Source organism: Antechinus flavipes, chromosome 3 (genome assembly GCF_016432865.1).
Source record: "Antechinus flavipes isolate AdamAnt ecotype Samford, QLD, Australia chromosome 3, AdamAnt_v2, whole genome shotgun sequence".
NCBI lineage: Eukaryota > Metazoa > Chordata > Mammalia > Dasyuromorphia > Dasyuridae > Antechinus > Antechinus flavipes.
Window position 1 is genome coordinate 398,380,478 of NC_067400.1, and position 18,943 is coordinate 398,399,420.

At 33.7% G+C, this 18,943-nt stretch overlaps 1 protein-coding gene across 10 annotated transcripts in view; it reads right to left on the reverse strand.

The window, feature by feature from the left end:
* The window catches only part of GULP1 (GULP PTB domain containing engulfment adaptor 1), a 409,533-nt gene that overhangs the window by 271,789 nt on the left and 118,801 nt on the right, over positions 1–18,943 (reverse strand). For 4 of the 10 annotated variants that reach the window (XM_051986048.1, XM_051986043.1, XM_051986047.1 and 1 more), the window contains one exon: positions 127–248. The exons of the other annotated variants lie outside the window; for them this stretch is intronic. The gene's annotated coding sequence lies outside the window, so the exon portion shown is untranslated. The remainder of the gene's footprint in view (positions 1–126; positions 249–18,943) is intronic. 10 annotated transcript variants of the gene reach the window in all.

The following is an 18,943-nucleotide window of genomic DNA, read 5'->3' on the forward strand; positions in this document are numbered from 1 at the left end:
CTATTTAATATAATATCCTTAATTTACTGGAATTCCTGTCATGTAAAAGTGAATTCCAGAGGTAATGGTTCCTCATAATTAAGTAGCTTTAAAGCAGAAATTTAAAAAAAAAATTACAATTCTTACCTGAGTATGCCCAATTCAACTGGATATGAGATGCCAGATGTTATGTAGATTATATCACACTTGATAGCAGCATTTTCCCAGTGTTGTACTCCCTTGTATTTTTCATACAATATCGCATGTGACTATAAAATAAAAATGAAATATTCATATAATAGCTTTTACTTAGTGGCTATCAGAACAAAAATTGTATTTGAATAAATTTTAATTAAAAAATACACATAGCAAAGATACAAATGAATGTACAAGTGTACAGATGTTATAAGCAAGCCAATATTTAATGAGAAAATATACTCAAATGAAATTCAAATTTTATAATCATAAGCTTTTCAAATTATTTTTGTCAGAACAACTCTTCTGTGAAGTTATAAGGCTGCCTCGTTAATAATTATATCAATTCATAACTCCCCCTCTTATTACCACTGAAAAGTGTGTTTTTGTTAAGTGGAAATAAGAATAACAATTCATTTTTTATTGTTTGAAAGGGGCTTTCAAATGAAATAACATACATAAGGTTTGGAAAGCCTTAAAATACCATGTAAATACAGGCTATCATTACTGTTAATCAAATACATCCCCAGTATCTTGACACTATATGCACTATGGATGAATGTTTTAAACCTCCCCCACCCCCAACTACCTAAAATAGGTAATATAATCATTACTATTCTCATTTAACTGATGAAAAAAAAAAAACAGGTAGACTACTAAACTGGTAAATATCAGAGCTGAAATTCCAATCAAATATAGTGCTCTTTCTACAATCTTTCTTGCTTTCCCAGTGATAATTCAATCTCATTCCATTCTCTCAGCTCTACAGCTATCATCAGTACTAGCATTACCCTTCATGATAAAGCTGATTTAAGGTGATTATTTACTAGCTAAGTTCAGAAAGTCTTCCTGATAACTGACAGGGATAATCAGAAATTCAAAGAGCACTGATAACTACATAAATGTAATAGGATTATAGTTTCCATTCCTCTTAAACTGCTAGGTGAGGTGTTTAGGGTGTTTAATCCCCTGGTAACTAGGCCAGAACTATATCGGAGACAGCTATGATTTTGAAGTTTTATTTTTATTTCTAAAGAAAAGAGAGCAATACAAGTCGTTCCAGGAAGTAACACAAAGAGAGAAATCATCTTGCTCTTTGTTTGAGTCTTGTTCCACCAAAGCTTGATCACTTGAAGTAATTCAAATGAAACTGCAATAAAGTCAAATTTTTCTCAGGACTGGTGGCAAAATATTTTCTTTCAATGCCAATGGAAGAGAAAAAGCCACCAACACCCCTTATTAAGCACCTACTGTATACTAGATATTGTGCTAAATGCTGAGAAAGAAAAAAAAAAAAAGCCATAGTCCTTTTCCCTTAAAGAATTTTTTTAAAGTTTTCTTAAGACAATTTCCTTTTACTCTCTAAAAAGCGTGCTGTACATAAACCAAGGTAAATTTTAAACAAAATAAAGCAATAAAAGTTTTCCAAGATTAGTTATATATACAATGCTAAAAAAAAATTTACCTCAAAATCTTACCAAGTATTTTCTGGGCTGGTAGAGTAGGAATACAAGATAGGAGTATGTGGTAGCAACAATCAGGTGTCTGAGTATGAATGCAGGAAAAAGTTTATTTCTTTCTCTGAGAAAGGGTGAGCTGTCTTTGACACGCAAAACGGGATTTGAAATTGCGACACACTCACAAGCAAGGGGTAATTCCTTTCTCCTTTCCCTTTCCAACCCCTAGGTTCCTTTCTCCACTATCCCGGGTTTCTAAAACAAGGTTTTCTAAAAATGGGAGATAAAAAAGCCTGAGGCAATGGAATGCTAACAGGGCAGGGTGTTTCCGATTTAATCCTGTCCCTGCTCGCAAGGAGCTTCCATTCTAGAAAGGAAAGATAACAATAGAAAACTGAGGGGCAAAGAACAAAAGATTCTTTACAAATTTCAGGTCACCAGCCCTGATTACATAAACCCAGTCCCAGTCTCTAAGATGCTTACATTTTTACATCTTTTTGGGGAAGATAACCTCTACTTCCCCCATCCTCCACCACTAGCATCATCCTCTTTATCCCAATGGGTTTCAACCATCTAATTCAAGTCCCATTTCTCCAATTCAACCTTCATCGATGTAGAAATCAAACAAATGCCTTTCCATTTCTCACAAAAGGTTTAAGATGAGTTTTCTCCACTTACGGCAGTAGAGAGAAGATTAAATGCAAAAAATACTCAAAACATGGTTCCAGGTTGCTGGGATCTAAGATCATAGGGACTTTCAGGTTTTTCCTGAAGTAGAGAAGTCTTGGATTTGACTTAGAATTCTTGTTTGTGGGCACCTATGGCCCCCACAAAGGAAAAGACTTCTGCCCAATTTTAAAGGCACCTGATAGGAAAGGCAGAGAAAGGTACTCATGGATTAGTATGAAGACTAATGCACTGAAGCTGAGAACATGACAAAGCAGCAGTCATAAAGAGGAAGAGTGATGCTCAGAACACATTCAGCTAAATGGGGGTGGGGGTGGGGGTGGAATTCTAATTTTCATACAAATATACATTCAACAAAGGAGGGGGCCAAAGAATGAGATGACCTTATCTCCAAATCCTATTATATACCTTATTTGAAAGTTAATCTATATTCCTACTTTCTTTATACTGCTCATAAATTACATAGCCATTAACTGATTTTTTTATAAGCCTATAAATGTATGTTTTGAGATTGATAGAGGAAGACAGCTCATGAGCTCAAGCTCATTTTGTAATTTTACAGGGATGGAAATAAGAGGAAGGAAGCACTGAACCAGTCAAAGTTTCTTAAATTTTTTTTGTAATTTACTGAGAGTATTCCCAAATATTCCCAATAAGACAGCTTTTGAATCCAAAGAAGGAGATAATTAATAAGGAGAAGACAAAAGTCGATGAGTTTGGAGGCTAAGGTGCTAATGTGGTTAGTATGTGCACTAATGTAGGTGCAGATACCCTATATCATTACCCATACTCTACAATGCTAAAGACATTTAGTGATCTTTTAGTCCCAGAAAACATTTTTACCCTGTAATTTAGGGATACTGAAAATTTTTTTTTTAGCATTTTTAATACTATATAAATTAAAATTTTTATTTTAAATTTTAAAATTATTTTTTCTTTTTATCCCTTTCCCTGTGATTTTATTAGTGTATAATATTTTATTAGTGTATCCAAGTGATAAAATCTCCTCTACCAATGCAAAAAGCAACTTGCCCAGATGTCGTATAAGACAGTGTATCAGAAGTTAAACCTGAACCCAAGCAGTCCTAACTCTATCACTTCTAACATTTTTTTCATTTTTTTTACAATATTTATATCAGTTGAAATACCAATCTATAACTATAGATGTAAATCTACCTACCTACACACACACACATATAGGTACATATAAATATATGTATAGGTACATAAATATATACTAATTAAGTTTACCATGTTTAAAATACTGATGGTTTCTATCATATACTAAAAATTAACAGTGTTTAATCATAGACTATCAGAAAAATTGAGTGCCACAAATACAACACTTTATAATTGGGGTGCAAGAGAAAAATTTTTGAGAGTTCCTGGGACAGCAAAGTGCCAAATTTGTCAATATTTAAAGAAATTAATTTAGGCTATTCACTGGAAGATTAAGTTCTGAAGCTATACCTTAAAATACTTTGGTCATATAATGAAAAGTCAGGACTCAATGAAAAAGACCCTGATATTGGAAAACACTTTTGAAGTCAGAAGGAGAAAAAGACACCAGAGGATGAGATGGATAGATAGTATCATGGAAACAATGAACCTGAATGTGGACACATGGGTAGAGGATTGGAGGGCCTGTTGTGCTATTATCCACTAGGTCATGAATAGTCAGACATGAATGAACAAAGATAACAATCACATTACTTACTGAATAAATCCTTTGCGAAAATTTTTCAAATAGGGGTAAATTTTTCTTGTCCCTTCTTGACCTTTGTCAACCAATTCAATTTAACAAGCATTTATTAAATATCTACTACAAGCAAGGCAGTATGCTTGGCAATAAGAAAGTCAAATTTAAAAACAACAGTCTGCAACCTTGGGGGAATGTTATATATACAAGTGGATAACTAGATAATACAGACGATGGGATTCTGGACCTGGAGTCAGGAAGAATCATCTTCCTGAATTTGCATCTGGCCTGTCTGTAGGAGCTTTGGCAAATCACTCAATCTGGAAAAGAAAAAGGCAAACTACTCTTGTATTAAAGAATATACCAGATGAGGTCACAGAATTGAACACAACACTGAACTGAAACAAACAACAAATACACAAGTAATCTGTGCCTTGGTTTCCTCAACTATAATTTGCAGAGACTCTTCCAGCTCTAAAACCAATGATCCTAGAGCTAAGTGGGATATAAAATAATCAATAAATGTTATGCAAAAAAGTGCTTTGAGAAGATTGTGGAGTCAAAAATTACTTTGGGGAGGATCAATTTTAGCTAAGAGAGGGAGGCTCAGGAAAAGCTTTCCAGAAGAGCTGCCATCTGCAGTATGCATCAGAGGAAAGGAGGGATTTCAACAAAACATCACAGGGCTTTACAGTTGATAATATAACAAATAATCCCAGAGCCAGCCTGGCAGAAGTGAGAAAGACAGCAGATTTATTGAGTTGTTTTAATTTTTGCTGTTTTTAAACTGAATCCCTTCCCTTTGAAGTAGTCAGAGTCTCTTCCCTAGTCACTATAAAATAGCCCTCCTCTGAACCTTAGCTAATTTATCTCTTATACATTGCCCTGTTCTTTTCTTATAACTGAAAACCATAGTAATTTAATTTCCTTCACTTCTGGTTTTTAAAAACAAAATTTTGACATTAAATATAATCTCACCTCTTAGTATTCCATCTCTGTCCTCTGTTATTCCTTATATTAAAAAATCAGTCATCCAATGAATTAATGTAAATTTTCTATACATAAAAGTATACATAGGCATCAACATGAAAAATATAAATTTTTAGTTATTCCAAGAACTTTGGGCTATAATGAACAAAGCAGTAAAAGATTTAAAGTGATTCCTAAATATTATTTTCATAATACAATAAAACATAATAATGATTTAAAAAAAAAAAAAGCAGAGTCCATATACAGCCTGCAGGGATTCTTGTGTATAGATTAGAGGTTTCTGTTTTTAGGGTTTGATAACACTGTATTATAGACACTGGGAACAGCCAGATTAAAAGAAATGAGTTAAAAGATGAAGAATTTTGCTTGAAGAATAGACTAGAATAAAGAGGCCACATTGACTGGATTGTAAAGTATAGGATAGGGAGTAATGCTCAATGAGATTGGCAAAATAGATTGGAAAAGGGTTATAAAAGCTTTGAAAAACAAACAAAAGGGTTTGTATTTTATCTCAGATTAATTTCAGTAGCTTCCTATTGCCTCTATTAGGGAACAAAACGTTAGATCTCTGGTTAAGGAAAATCGCTTTGTTAGCAATATCTAGAATGGACTGAAGTAGGGGGGGACTTAAAGCAGGGCCAATTAGGAGATTGTTACACAGTCCTGGTGAAAAAGCAGAAGGACTGATTTTATTTTCTTTTTTGCTGAGGCAATTAGGGTTAACTGACTTAACCAAAATCACACAGCTAAGAAGTGTTAAGTGTCTGAGACCAGATTTGAACTCAGGTTCTCCTGACTTCAGGGATGGTGCTCTATCTACTGCACCATCTAGCTGCTCCAGAGGGACTGAATTTAATGATAGGTAGGAAAGTAGGGGTCAGATATGAAAGACATTATGATTGGCAGATGACTGGATATGCTAGATAAGGCAGAGCAAAGTCAAGAATAGTCACCCTAGAAAACTGGAGGAAATGAGACTGTGCCTATGGGAAGGTGGGAGTGTCTGCAATGAAAGTGATCAGTCTCTCTATGATCATCGAGTTTGGAGGAGTTTCAACTCTACATTGAGATATAGCTAAAGAGAAATGCACTTGGGAATACGGCAGGACCTGGTTGCTAACACCTTCTGCCCCATGCAACTCAGCATCTGAGTAGAGAGCTATGATAAAGCGCCATAAAAATCAGATATTTTGTCCAAGAGCATAACTGAATCATGGATTTCTGAGATCTACCTAGATCTTTCTCAGGAAATAAGAGTATGTGGCCTGGAACACACATAGGGGATATAGATGCAAGCCTATTTTATTTAAGATAGTCATAGAAGGTCTATTCAGGGGTCCTCAAACTTTTTAAATAGGGGGCGAGTTCACTGTCCCTCAGACTGTTGGAGGGCTGGACTATAGTAAAAACAAAAACTTTGTTTTGTAGGCCTTTAAATAAAGAAACTTCATAGCCCTGGGTGAGGGGGATAATCATCCTCAGCTGCTGCATCTGGCCCGCAGGCTGTAGTTTGAGGACTCCTGCGTAGATTAACTGAATCAATCTATTGATTAATATATAACTAGGTATGAGCAATTGCTTTGAGAATTTTGAAAAACTTGTATTTGAGGATATTGATTTTGAATATTAATTTGAGAATATTGAAATTCTCTGAACACTGAATAAAAAGAACATCACTTCATCTATAAAATGAGGATCCATCTCAATAGGAGTGGGAGATAAAAGATTAGAAAGAAAAGAGGTGCCATTCATGACATTAGTATAACAGTGATAAATATCTATGTCATCTAAGAAATCTAATAATCATCTAAACAGGATAAAACTTATCTGTGGGCTATTTGTGGTTTTCTCTCCCACTAAATGTACCATACAATTCTCTGTTCCTCTGTTCAGATGAATACAGAATTAAATTAGCAGAAATAAAACTCTCCATGGTTATTTATGAAGAGTAATAAAGATTTAGATTAGTAATGTGAAAGTTAGAACTTAAGCCCAAGTTTGAGATCATTATTTAAATTGTATTTCAGTAGTTTGTTGAAGTGTTTAAGAACTCTTTTTGAAAAATTAACAACTTTTTTTAGATATCAGATTTATTTTTACTTCCCTCCCCCAAATAATTAAGCAGAGAAGGCAAATATCATTAGCATTAAAGTAGAATTAAAAGCCCAGCATAGTCCAAGCTGATATTTTTGTTGCTATTGCTTAGAGAAACAAGAGACTTATACTTAATTATGTCTATTACAAATCAATTAAATGAAGAGATATTACTTGATTAAATGATGGCTTTTATACTTGTTTATCTATGCTGTTACTTAGTGAGCCCTTTGTGTGGGAACAGTTAAGGAAGGGAAGGTATGAGACAATGAGTAAATATATAGTGGACAATGTGCGGGATATGGAAGACCTGAATTCTAATTATGCCTCAGGTATTTAATAGCTATGCGAGCCTAAGCAGTCTTAAATCTCTTTCAGACCCAGAGCTCTCATCTGTAAAATGGGAAAAATAATAACACCTACCTCACTGTGAGGATCAAATGAGAACATGTGTTGAAGCACTTTGCAAATCTTAAAGTGAGATATAAATACAAGTTATCCTTACTACTACTACTGTAATGCTGGAGAAACTGAGCAAGACAGAGATTAGAGAACAATTTAATAGTTTATTAAATGGAGAATTTACTGGGACCAAATGATCTATGTTTGGTCCCAGGGCTGAATGAGTATATCGTTTCAAAGAATCCAGCCCTGAATGTCGAACAGCAAGACTCTTTTATAGGATAACAAGAACAATGACATAATGGGGGAGGTACCTGGATGGGGATAACCTAATGGGGGGAGGCACCTAGGATGACATAATGGAGGGAGGTACTGGTATTCTAATATTCTGATATTCTAATGATGTCTAAAATGGATAGACCTTTATCCTGTCAAACATTAAGAAGGAATGATTATAGCCTACAGATATAAAACTTTTATCTCATCAAACATTAAGAGGGAAAGGTTATAACCTGAGGCAGAGTAACTAAATAGGACAATTAGAGAAACTGAGTTAGGACATTAAAAGGGAATTGTGGCACAACACTACTACTATTACACATCACTACCACCACTAATACTTCAATTATTATTAATTGCTAAGTAGCAATTTAGAGAAATGTCTAGGTCTGATACTCCCTGACATTAAAAAAAAAAAAAAAAAAAACTTCACCCCTATGTTCTGATATAGAAATTATTTGGGACAGAGTGGTGCAATTGCAGAAAGATTTATGTTTCCTGACAGGTTGTTTTCTAAATTAGGGGAAGGAGTAGAGTGTAAAGTGAAGGACTGAACTTCTGTCCCATAGGGCTTTCTAGATGGAAGATGACCTAAATGTATAAAGCACAGCCCTTCCACATATTCTAGCTTGAAAGGAAGAGTGATCAAAGGCAAACCACCTGGAGCAACTTGTATTAACTCTTGCAAATCAGAATTGTCTGGAGTTCCATTCTTTGAACATTATGATTAACAAAAGCTTTTATAATTCTAGAAACAGCTTTTAGTTTCATTTCAGTCAGATGGTCCTCCTCTCATCTCAATTTCCCTTGAAATTCCATGATTATATTAAACTATTTGCTGCTCAGGATGTGATTTATACAGCTTGGAAGAATAAGGCAATTAAATAATACAGTGAAGCTATTTCTCTTGAATGGAGTTGTGCTTACTTTTAATTTCTTTCTAAGAAAAAAAAAGTGAAGGAACTGAATTATTCTTAATAGGTTTAATGTTTTTAGTTATGCTTTCAACAACAGCATTTTGAATGTTCTTGCCAAAATGAACCTGTTTTGTGTGTTGCTCTTTTTGATCATACTCTTAAATTACACTATGTTGGAGTTAGTTACATGACCTTTTCCTGTCTAAATGCTAAAGTTATGTTTTGCATGGTCACACTCCAAATTTTCATACCATATGCAATTGTCTAGTGTAATTTTAAGAATTTATACACAAATTACAGATTTCACTGTCAATTGTATGAGATACTATAGTCACATGAACAAATATTGTTTCTTCAAAATACATATTATATTTTATCTTTTTTTTTGTTTATATCTTATATCTCTCCCCCAAAATAAGCTTTTTGAAGACCTATAATATTTTCTTTTCTTTTTTATCTCCAGTACCTAGCACATTATATACAGTAAATAATGTTTGTTAAAGTGAAATATATTGTGGTCAACTTGCTTCTCATAATGAAGTTTTCCTTACCTATTGGTGTCTGAACTGTGGGGTATACTTTCTATCATAAGGAAGATATTTAAAGCCTTTTCAGCCAAGGAGCCCCCAGAAAATGTTTTCTAAAAACTAGAGCCTTTGAGAGAATCAGGTCACTTCCAGGACATAATGAGATGTAAGGCATGTGTGGTTATTGTATTTTACCCATATAGTTTATGTGTGTCCACATGGATCTATCAAGATGTAGCTTGCAAAGAGTCATGAATAGGTATCTTTAGAGATCCATATACCTACCTTTCTGCAAAAAGGAGTGACTCCCAACAAAAAAGCAAGCAGATTGTTGACAAAGGCTGGCCACTAGAATGATATGCATTCCTTTCTCCTCCCCTTAAATATCATTAATTAAGGGAAAGGAGTTTTTATTTTCAAGCTGAGCTCCTGCCTCCATCCCTTAATAGGGAAGGAGTGTCCCAAACCACAGATCCAATGCTTCCCTCTCCCTCCCCACTGAATGCCAATTCCACAAAGACTACATGAAATGAATAGCAAATAAATTCATTTATCCAAGCCAACAGCAAAGAGAAAATCAGGAGGTATAGAGATGAAAACATACCAGGCAACAACCTCAGTAAATGATTTCATTTTTAAATGGTGTTGGAATCTTTACAAACTGTTAAGTCATTAGAGTTGATAGAGACAATAATTATCTAATTTATCATCGTTCAGTATCACTGATCTGATCTTACAAGGAGATATTTTGGGCCAGAACCTGAAACAAGGTACTAAGTAGAACTAATTGATACAATGCTTGTGTTCACACCAATACTCATTGGAGTTCACAAGTATAGGAGAGTGACAAATTAAACTTTGTAACTTTGTGAATTCACACCTCCCTTGAAGCTCTTAGGGCCAGAGAGCACTCTGGGAGAAAACCCATAATCCCATTCTCTCAGAAGAATCATATATAAACCCAGTCAAGAGAGTTCAGCTGAATTAGATTGGAGAGGAGCGCTCTGGTGCAGACACAGAGCACTCTGGGAGATTGAGAGCCAGAAGCCCTCTCTCAGAGGCAAGACAGATTCAACTTGGAGCTGACTTGGAGGCTGAAGAGAGCAGAGGCAGAAGCAAAGGACAAAGCTGCAAGAGCTCTTGGAACCAAGCAGAGAGATAGGCCTCTAAGAAAAAGCTAACTGGGCTATATTGGAGGCAATAAAACTGAACTTTTATCACCTACCTGTGTTTTGAGGTGATTATTACTTTCAACTGCAACTAAGGCTGCCTCCAGAAAATCTCCCCAAGAAACTTGCTTTCCCCCAGAGAAAATCATTATAGTATTTTAAAGAAGAGAAAAACACAACAAAATGGAATCCAGATACTATCTTCTTTTGCCTTAACTTAGAATTATAGAATTGTAAAACTATAATTTAGAAACCACCTTAGAGGGCATCTATGTCACCCTCTACCTGAAGCATCTTCTCAGTATCAATTATTTTTCTTCCCTTTTACTTCATGTAATTATCTCTGAAACCATTTATTATTTATTTATTGAATTATCTAGAAGATACAAATTCATGACAACACCCAATTAAGAAAGTCAACCTTCTGACATTGTGACAGATGCAGACAAAATTAACAATGCAAAAAACTCAAACAATATATTCATTCTGATAAAACAGTATTCTATGAAATACTGATATTCATCTCTGGACTAATGGTAACTCTAAAATCAGCAAATGTAATCATGAAATTTTATTTCTACTATGTTGAAGCATAGGATAGGAATCAGGAGTAGAACTGTGATCAATCAGTACAGCGAACTTCTGGAAGAGGACATTCCCTCTGCCAGTCCATGTTGGCATCTTTCCTTTGTAATTTGGACTCTTACAGAACTATTGGGGGCACTAAGGTGTTACATGATTTGCCATAAGTCATACAGCCACTATGTTAGAAGCAGGACTTAAATCTAGCCTTTCCGGGCTCCAAGGCTAACGCTATTTAGTATGTCACACTGTCTCTCTCAAGATAAAAAATATTATTAAAATAATTGAATTTGGGCATACCACATTTTATAAAATAAAGATATTAAGTAATTGACTGAAAATTTAATTTCTAAACCACATTTTACTTTAAGGATACTGGAAAACTTAAAGGAATTCTAAAAAGAATTGTTTTTAAAATCAAGTAATTTGCTATTGGAGGGTAAATGAGAATCTCCTGATTCATCTACTGAATAAATCTGAATTTGAAGATAGTTTGTTATGGGTCCAAGAAGGGAAGAGTGACTTCCTCATTTGTTCCTCTATAATGTGATCTGCCATATCTGGTCTATGCTTATAAACCTACCACTACAACATGGTATGGAGGTAACTCTACTAGATTCTCAAAGACTATACCAGTGAATTGAGAATGCTTATTAGTCTTATCAATCCAAAATCAAGCCAATCAATCCCATTTTGAACATGGGCCCAAGTGAGAAACTGGCACCTTCAGACAAAATATACTTGAGAGATTTATAATTAAAGAAGTCTTTTTTTTTTTTGTTCGCAAATCATTTGAAAATATTTATTAATTCATGAAGTAGTTATAACCTATGCCACAACAATGAAATATCTTTTTAAATATTAAAAGTATGACAACTTCAATTTACCTATTTATAAGAACATGTTTTACTTCTGTAATATCCTTGACTTCCACTCTAAGTAATTATTCCTCATGATTTCTTCATGATGCCTTAGTTGTATGACAATAAATTCTTTACAGAAGAATAAGAGTTCTTTAGGAGAAAGAATGTTTACATTTGTCTTTGCATACCCAATTCCTAGCACAGTGCTTAAGAAATATTTGTCCAGTTGAGTTACAGATCTTAATTTTATTCAATCCTTCTTATCTCTGATTGAGTAAAACAGAGGTGAAGCCATTATCATTACTACTAGTAATACCACTAATTTGTTGTGGTTGAGTTATTTCAGTCCTGTCCAACTCCTTATGACCCCATTTGGGGTTTTCTTAGCAGAGATATCGGAATGATTTCCCATTTCCTTATCCAGCTCACTTTATTGATGAGAAAACTGAGGCAAAGAGGATTAAGTGACTTGTCCAGGATCACACAGCTAGTAAATTTCTGAGATGAGCCTTGAATTCAGGAAGATGAGTTTTCCCTACTCTAGGCCCAATGTTATGGGAGCAACCTGCTAGTATTTGCTGGAGATCTAATTCTGACCAGCAGAATAGATCCCTTCATGTGAAAGGATGATAAAGATACAAGGAGACTGAGAGGCAGTTGCATTCTTTGACCTCTCTCTTCTTCCCTTTGATTTATTTCATTCCCAAGCAACATCTTTGCATCAGAAAAGGCTGATTTGCAATTCCTTTAAGTGTGTTATGATTCACACTTGTGGGCACTTTCAGAGAACCCACCTGCCCCCTTAGTGGTTTAACCTTTTACAAGCTTTCTGGATCTTGCACTTAGGCATATATATATCCTGTCTGCCATGATCTTTTACTCTAAATTCTTTAGTAATTTTCAAAATTAAAGTAAAAGTTAAACTTAAAGTTCAAACTTATTTACCTTAGAAGCTGGCATCACTGTCTATTTGGAGCTCATATTATTATTCTCCTCTCTGTGTTCCAGCAAAACTGAACAATTCTTGGGTAACCAACCATTCAGTGCCCTCCCATATACCTGTGCAAATGTTTAGGCTGCTACACATGCTTGGAATGCCTTCCCTCTTCATCTTTATCTCTTTAAGTCCTATGTGTCCTTTAAAGCTCCCCTCATATTCTTTCCTCTAGGAATCTTTTCCAAGCCTTCTATTTTTTTAAAAAAATTTTCTTCCTCCAATTTTTCAGCACTTTGTTTTTTAACTCTCTAATTAATTTACCATGTATTATTGCACAATAAGTTGAGATCCTTTAGGGTTATTTTTTAAAATCCTGAATATCATGCCGCCACCCTCTCACCATCCACACCCTCCATCCCAAAAAGAGCATTTCCTTATAAGGAGCAGAATCAAAAAAGAGGATCATAAATTTTTAACTTAATATGCTGCTTTCAAAACTATCGTGCTTGTCTATATTCCTTTTGGTCTTCCTTCTGTCCTCTGTTCATTTAAAAGAAAAAAATTTCAGCGTGTCCTTTTCTTAATTTTATTTTACTTGATTTGTTTGTCAACCCTATCCTTAGTATTCTCCAAATTACTGGGGAAGGGAAGTAAAGGGTGGGAAGAAAGCCAAAATAAAACTCATAACAAATGGCATCATATAGTTTTGAAAATTATCACAAAAGCACCCCCCTAATGGCTGCATTAATCTTGTAGGTCATTAAATCATTAGATTAGTATTTTATATGAACAATAAGAATATATGAAGTCACAATTCCATCCCACTGGGTTGTTGTTATTGTTGTTGTTTTAATTTCTACTTTTTTTTTTTTTTTTTTTTGCTGTAGCAATTGGGGTTAAGTGACTTGCCCAAGGTCACACAGCCAGGAAGTATTAAGTGTCTGAGATCAGAGTTGAACTCAGGTCCTCCTGACTTCCGGGCTGCTGCTTTATTTCTACTTTTTATAAAAAGAATACAAAGCATTCTATATCATCAATGTGCACAGTGCTTATATTATGCAAAGTATTACAAGGAGGGCAAATATTCTCATATTTAAATGTAGAATACTGACAAGATCTAATGATTAGTATTAACATTTTGCCCAGACACCAAACTTTCAACTGATCCAAATAGGTAACTTCACAGCAATAACTCACACCTATCAAGGATTTTCAATATATAAGATATTAGATTCAACAGGGATTTCAACACCTCAGAAAACCAATTACTACTGAGAGTTGCAGCAATTGATAAAAGAACTGAAAACTGGGAACTAAGTTATTACAGAGATTAAATGGTGTAAAATCTAAGAAAAATATAAATCCTAGAAACAATCATAACAAAGAATTAGGAAAACTTTTTTTGCATTTTAATTAGGCATCCTTTTCTATATGTTTACATAACATTTTGAATAATCAGTTACTCGAGCCTTCTAAGAGAATCATAAACCGTTATCTAAAACTAATATAAGCGCTTTGAAAAATACAATAATTATCTAATTATCTGATGTCTACTAAGCTATAATTTCTATCTGAGTAAATAATGACTAAATGTTCATCAATATGATCAAATGATTTGGGCTCTATATTATTGGTATAGAATAAATCCCTCACCCTCTGGGAAATTTTCATGATACCTTTCCCTTTACTCTTACTTTTTTCACTTTTATCCATATTCCACAACTAGTACTGTACTTTTAGCTGTCCTATTTGTTGTATCTGCAGAGATCAGCTTAGGTAATCAAGTACATGATACTATCATAAATACTGCTATCTTGTTTAACAATTATTTGTGTGTGTGTGTGTGTGTGTGTACTTCTGTATCTATATATCTTTCTACCTATGAGAGAAACAGCGATGGGACAACTAGAGAGAACTAAGTAGAATAGTTAATAAAGTGCCTGACTTGGAACAAGAAAAACCTCAGTTCAAAACCCAATTTGCTTTCTACTCTTACCAACTATGTAATCCTGATTGGGTTATTTATCTTTGATCTGCCTCAGTTTCCTCATCTGTAAAATGTGGATAGTAACAGCAATAGTAACAGTAATAGCAGCACAGGGTTACTTTAAGGATCAAATGAGATAATAGCTCTAAAGCATTGAGCACAGTATGTAGCACATAGTGAGCACTTAATAAATGCTTCCCCTTCTCCTTCACTCTTCCCCTTCTACTTGGATATCAGGAGAGATTATCAAGTATAAAGTAAATAGGGAAAGTGGCTGACAACAAGGAGAATCAAACAAATGGCTCCTTTAGAATTTGGCAGCAAAACGGAGTATTAAGAGAAACTAGGAATTCTAAAGGATGGAAATGAGGGTGAATGTGTTCATCCCAGGCAACAGGGGTGGGGTGGATGAAGTCTGTACATTTCTTCTAATAACATAAATTTTGTAATTTATCTCATTGATTAAGACCTTGGAAGTGCTAATGATCCCAAACATCAATTAATATTTATTTTTATTCATATCAAGAGACTGATGTTAATCTAAGGCAACTTGAATTACAAATGATTTTTCATTTTCAACTCTATGAAATTAAAAAAAGAAACATAATTATATTTATTTGAGTCATTTAAAATACTCTTAATGCCTAAAGCTCAAAAGTCATGTGCTAAATATCAATTCATATTTAATATGTTAATTGTTAGGGATAAGATGAATCTCACGTCAAGTCTCAACTCAGTAAACTAATTCATAAACTATCATAACAGTTCCATAGAATTTTAGTTGAATGGGACCCTCAGCTTCTCTCTGCTTAAACCAATGCCTGAAAGAATTCCCACACTAACATAACTAACAGATGGTCATCAAGCCTTTGAAAATCTCAAGTAAGAGAAATCCATTCTACCCTGAAGAAACTTGATACCACTTTGTGATAGCATAAATTATAAAGTAATTTTTTCTTTCTTGTTTTCCTCTTCATATTTCAGTTTCCCTGAATCCTAAGCAAAAAAGAATATGTGACACATTGTAGCTGATGGATAGCCTTATACCCCACTGATTCTGGGTTCTCACCAGGATCTTTATTGAATTTATTTCTCTAGACTTTTAGTGTTTTAATCCTGGTTTAACCTCCTCAGCCATTCAGAAAATCTCTAATCATATTATGACTAATCTTCCTAAAATCAAATTCATTTTTTCACTCCTCTAATTCAACAATGTCCTGGAAAGATAAAATAGAGATAACATTTTTTGTATATCTTGTGAGAAATAAAACAGGAGGGTATGTGTACATTAAAGATATTTGCCACTCTCACAGAGGAGATATAGCACCTAATCCAAACTGAAAAAGACCCACTTGGGAATGCTGAGGTCCTTTAGAAGCTCTTGGTCTTTTTTTTAATTGTGCATATTATTTGTGTGTCTGTTATATTAAACCCAAGAACATTGTGTAATCTCTAAGAATCCAAAACTAATCAAAAAAGTTTAACCTAGGGAACAGTTATATGGCACAGGGAATAGAGCACTCCATTAGGAGTTCAAATCTGACCTCAGACATTTAATACCCTTACTAGCTGTGTGATCCTAGGCAAGTCACTCACAGAGAGAGACAGAGCCAAAGAGAGGGACAGAGAAACAGAGAGTTAGTTTAACCTAAAAATCTGTGCATACTTTTAAAATAGTCATGGAAAAATAACTACTAACATGTAGTTAGATGGATGAGATGAGAGACCAAGAAAGTGGGCCCAGAATTAAAAAGGAAAAGGAGACCCTACTAAATTGCCTTTGAAAAGTGCAAAGTTCCCTTAGTAGCCTCAAACATCTCCCAGAAATATTGATTATCTTTTCAGTGGTGATATTCAACCACTATTGATATAAGGTTATAGAACACTGAGAGTACATGCTAGATGTGAGCAGGTTGTACTATAAGACAATTAAGGAATTAAAATGTACTGTGTAATAAAAGATGTCCTGAGATACTCAAGATATCAAGGGACAATAAAAGTGGCTCCCAGGAAATCAGATGGACTTCTTGTGGCAAACTTAGGGGAGGGCATGGACAATAGGATGTGTAAGCACACATGAGTTGCAACCTGCATTTTTGGAAGAAATATAGATGGCATTCCCAGATCCACTGGAAAATTAGAATAAAACATTTTTTGTTTTTACTAAAATATCATTTTGTACACATGCAGAAACCTTTCAACACTTACTGCTAAGTGGCTTCTATTAACATTATTTTAACAGTATTGTTAATGTTATAATTAACATTAAAATAAATAGATACAAGCATCTGTTATAATGAAGAATCTCCACACTTTATTGTTGTAGGATTTCTACTTAGATAATCCAATCTCAAAAGTACTTGTTAGCTAACACATTTCTTCAAAGAAGGTAAAGATATTACATCCTTTAATGTTCCAGTTCTTTAGCATATGTTTACATTAATATTCATAAGATATGTGATGCTGTTCAAATGTAAATTTCAACACATATTGTGGAATATTTAAATTTTCCAAATCTGAGAGGGAAAAAAAGCTAATAATCACTACCCTTACATTAAGTGCAATATATACCCTTTTAATTCACTCTTAAAAAAAAAAAGTCATATAAACACTATGCACATCTATAGTCTCTTCTTTATATACTGGATCACTATGTGAATTCATAGATTTGTAGCCTTAAGACATTTAAACACTTTAATCATTTTGTAGAATTAATAAAACAATAAAGCTTATCATAGGTTGATTAATATATGGAAATTATATCAACTAATTCAATTTTTCAATAAAATTTACATATTTTGGCATTCAATAGTATTTAATATCTTAGCATAATTTTCATTCCAAACAATTTTTTTATAATTAAATGAAGCAAATGTTAAAAATGTTTATAATCATATTCTTTGTTAATTTTTGAGAATGAACCATTCACTCTCAATTGTTTATACACATATCCATATATATGGATATTTGCCCAAAATGAAAAGAAATTTAGAGAAATGTTGCCTCATTGGTTTTAAACATTAGTAAGTCACTTTCATATTCCTTCCTCTAATGCCTATACAACAAAGAATAATTTTCTGTTTTCCAAGGATATTCCTATATCCACTTACATTTCCTGAAAGTCAGAGGCAATTTCACAAACCTAATTTTATACTCATTAAAATCATATAAATTTGCAATCATATTACACAGTTAATGTTAGCTAGTGGTTTTACCACCCAATAATTTAGATTATATATCTATACACATTTAGAAATGCCAGAACACTCTTCATCTTCAATTTAATAAAATATTCTATAAATTCTATTGTTAATTTCAGTTCGTACTTTGAAGTACATAACAGCAATAAGATAGTGTACTTTTTAAATTGAAGACATAATTTTTCATTTTGCAAAAGCCAGAATGTAATAATTTTTACATATCAATTTTTTCAAATGTATATACATATATGTATGCATATAAAATATGCACATGTGCATATACACATTAATTATGAATATATATTTGTGTGGGTGAGGTTTGGGAAACTATAAAAAAAAAAAAAAAGATTCTTAAAGTTGGAAGGAACCCAAGAAGCCATTTGGTATTTGTAAGGAAAAGGAGCCTACTATTCCCAAAGTGGTCTGTTACATCGTTAGATTGCTATAATTAAGAGGTTTTCTTTGTACACAGCTGAAATGTACCTTTGCAATTTCCAACCAATTTCCTAATTCTGTTTTCAAGCGTCAAGTAAAACAAATTAACCCATCCCCCTCTTTTCTAATATGAATTCCCTCCAAGTATGTCTTGATTTCTCTGTACTAAACTGGCTCCATCAAGAGATCCTTCTACACAGCATGATCTTTTAATGTAGAACTTTCTCAGCTGTTCTCCTTATGATGCTCAAAATTTTATCAACATTTTAAAAATCTAACCCACAAAAGCAAACATAGGAGATATGATTTGTGCACAATACAATGGAGCTACCTCCTCCCTCTTCTAAACATCAAAATTTTTTTAATGCAGCCTAATATAACATTCACTTTCTTGGCTTATATATCAATTTGATTCATATTGAGCTTTTAGTCCACGAAAATCCCAGATCTTATTTTTTTTTATAAACTTTTATCTCTTCATGCCTCTCCCATTATTACTAGTGAAAGTGAATTGAATTCTTAAATCTATTTCAATTAAAATTCA